Source organism: Phalaenopsis equestris, unplaced genomic scaffold, assembly GCF_001263595.1.
Source record: "Phalaenopsis equestris unplaced genomic scaffold, ASM126359v1 Scaffold000152, whole genome shotgun sequence".
In the NCBI taxonomy this organism is placed as follows: Eukaryota; Viridiplantae; Streptophyta; class Magnoliopsida; order Asparagales; family Orchidaceae; genus Phalaenopsis; species Phalaenopsis equestris.
Genome location: NW_018164594.1, coordinates 30,762 through 33,961, shown reverse-complemented (window position 1 = coordinate 33,961; position 3,200 = coordinate 30,762).

Here is a 3,200-nt window from a genome sequence, read left to right as displayed (position 1 = left end):
TCTCATGGCATCATGAGAGTAATTCTATGATCAGTATTTCCATCAAACTTCAACCCTACCCAAATTTCAAATTTTGGCCTTTTAGCCCTAAACTTCCCCAAAATTACCAAATTGCCCCTAGAACCTTAAAAATTCAAAGTTGACCCAATCCCTCAATTTTATTCAAAAATCATTTTAAACAATTCCATACCATCCAAATTACTTGAAACACTCCAAAATTTTCATATTTACCAATATACCCCCAAATTTGTCAAATTTAGCAAAATGCCCTCGGTGGCCCAAAATTTCCCAAAACCTCCAAAATCATTTCAAACACCCCCAAAATTTCCCATCTACCTCATCCATTTGAACTTACCCTTCTCATGAAAATTCTAACTCACTCTCTCATTCTCAAGCCAGCCATTTGACTTCACTAAAACCTACTCAAGGGTCTTAAGATTAGTTCTGACCACTTTGGGGCCTGATTTAGCCAAGTGACCAAGGGGTTAAACCCAAGCTAGCCCAAATTGCCAAAACCTCAAATCTCCATTGGATTTCCACTATGGAACCACTTTAAACCCAAATTGACTCCACCACTCAACCTCCCTGGCTCACTTGAGCCCGAGGGTGACCTAACCTTGTCTGGCGAGAGTGCCCAAATGATTCAAACCCCAAAATTGAACCCCCTGAGCTGTCCCATGGCAATTGGCCACTGCAGCCCTCCTTCCCTCCACCTTAGTGGCTCCATGGCATGCTTTGATGGCAGCCATGACCTTCTATATAAATAGAACACCCTCCACGGCTAAAGGGGATGATGATCAAAACCTTAACAAAACTTTGCCAAACTCTCACTAGACCTCTTTGCAATCCTAAGAAGTTAATCCCAACCATTTTTAGCCCCTCATCTCCATTGTAAAACCCTAATTTCACCACTGAAATTAAGGGGTTTTCACGGTCATACCACCAAGTACATCGAAACTCCAAATTAACTGTCTCATAAGCTTCACCAGAGCCAAAGAAGACTTCCCCAACCAAAGCCCCATCATTCCAAAGCCCCATTTTTGAGCACTCTAACCTAGTCTTAGACCAAGCGCAAATCACTCTCTGGTCGAATTCTTACTTGGAATCAATCTCAGTTCAAATTGACACCTGGAGGAAGTTTACCAGCTCATAATGAAGCTCAGGAACAAATCCACTTGAGGTTACACCTCTTGAATTAAGGTATAGACCATTTTACCCCACTTAGCTCGGTTTGGTCATTTGTTAAGCAAATATTATTTCATACTTAATTAACCGTATAGATAGATTTGTTTTGACTATATGAAGCTTTAGAAACAATCCCCATGTGATTTGGTTGATAATCGAGGGAGAAATTGGGTTTAGAAAATGAATGGTTTACGGTTTAGGGCCATTTGGGACGATGAACAGGAGTCGTCAGATTGCACGTGTATCGGACGGACGGATCAGATTGCACCGGATAGATGAATGAAACATAAAGTGTCGGTCGCCTGATAGCCGAGTCAGATGGCGGCGTTCAATGGCAGAGCATCACGTAGTAGTTCGAAGTTGTCGCTTGTTGAGGTGGCGCCGAGTCAGATAAGTAGAAAAATAGGATTTAAATGATTTATTTAATTCAATTAACTTCAAAAAGTCATATCTCTGAAAAATGCTAAAAATAAAAGAAAATTATCTTCTTGCTCAGTGAAGAGAGGAGAATAATGTGGAATAAAAATTAAAATTATTTGACTTATAGTTTATTTTTAATTAATTAAATACTTCAAAACTTAATTAAATTATAATTCATTAGATATTAATCACCATGGTTTAAGCTTTTGGGGGTTTAAACCTCCCATCATTATGAGTGTTCTCTAATTATTTTCAAAGTCAGAGAACACTTCTAAGTATGGAAGCTCTAATTTTCAAAATAAATCACCCATGTTTATTTAAAAAAATATAAAAATTAAAATATTTATCAGAAAAATATAAACTTATTTTGGTAGGTTCACTATGATTAGAGGACCCTAGAAAAAATATAAATTTGATTTAAATAATTAAACACATCACTTTATGTAATTAAGTCCTTAAAATAAAATAAAAATTAGAAAATTAAAATATAAATAAAACAATCACAAAGTTAAGCCCACTTCATAAAAAATCATTATTTTAAACCACTATAAAAATTTGAAACCTATATGAAGTATAATTACCACCAAACTTGATTTTCTAAGTAAAAAGTTTTTTTTGCATTAAAATAATTATAATAATTAAAATAAAATCAAGAAAATTACAAAAATGTTTTTGAGAGCCCCTTGTGACCAGGGGAGCTTAAGAAAAGTAAAATGGAGGTTAAAATAAATATTTGATTTTTAAAATATATTCCAAAATTTAAATAATTAAAATAATTAAAAAAATGATAAAAATCACAAAAATTGAAAATGCCCCAAAATATTAAAATTGTTTCCTTGGTCACTTGGGAGCAATTAAAATATTTTTTCTAATTTTCTAAATAATGTTTTAGTTTTTTAAAGGCTTAAAAATGAATTTCCCATAATTTTGCACTAAAATAATTACAATAAATAAAATATAAATCACAAAAAAATTAAATCTATTTCTTTGGGTTCCCTGGACTCAAAGAGATTTAGGAAAAAAATAAAAGTTAATTTTCAACTTAAATAATATTTTATATCTAATTAATACTCAAAATCATTAAATAACTATAATAATTAAAATATGACTTAAATAAATCATGAAAATTGGTCATAGTGGTCCTCTAACCTAGGTAAACCTTTAATGATTTTCATAAAGATAGATAATTTTTTTTGGTTGATTAAATGAATTAATATTGAAAATCCCTATTTTTCAATAAAATAATTATTAAAAATTAAATAAAAATCAGAAAATTATATTTTCTCATCTGAGATTTTTCTTGATCCATGTGTTGGGTACTATAAAAATTTTAAAGTCACTTGAGTTATATTTAATGAGTTATGGAGTGGAAAGCCTTAAAGGTAAAATGGTAATTTTGGGTTTTTAATGCCTTAATTAAATTTTAGGATTAATTATAAGGGTAAAAGGGTAATTTTCATCACAATGAGCTCTTTTGGATGATTGAAATACAAGGGATTAAATGGTAGAAACCAATACCTCACTTTTCTACAATACCCCACTTAACTATTATAAGTGAGAAGTTAAATTGAATTAAGTACCTAAGGTGAGGAGTT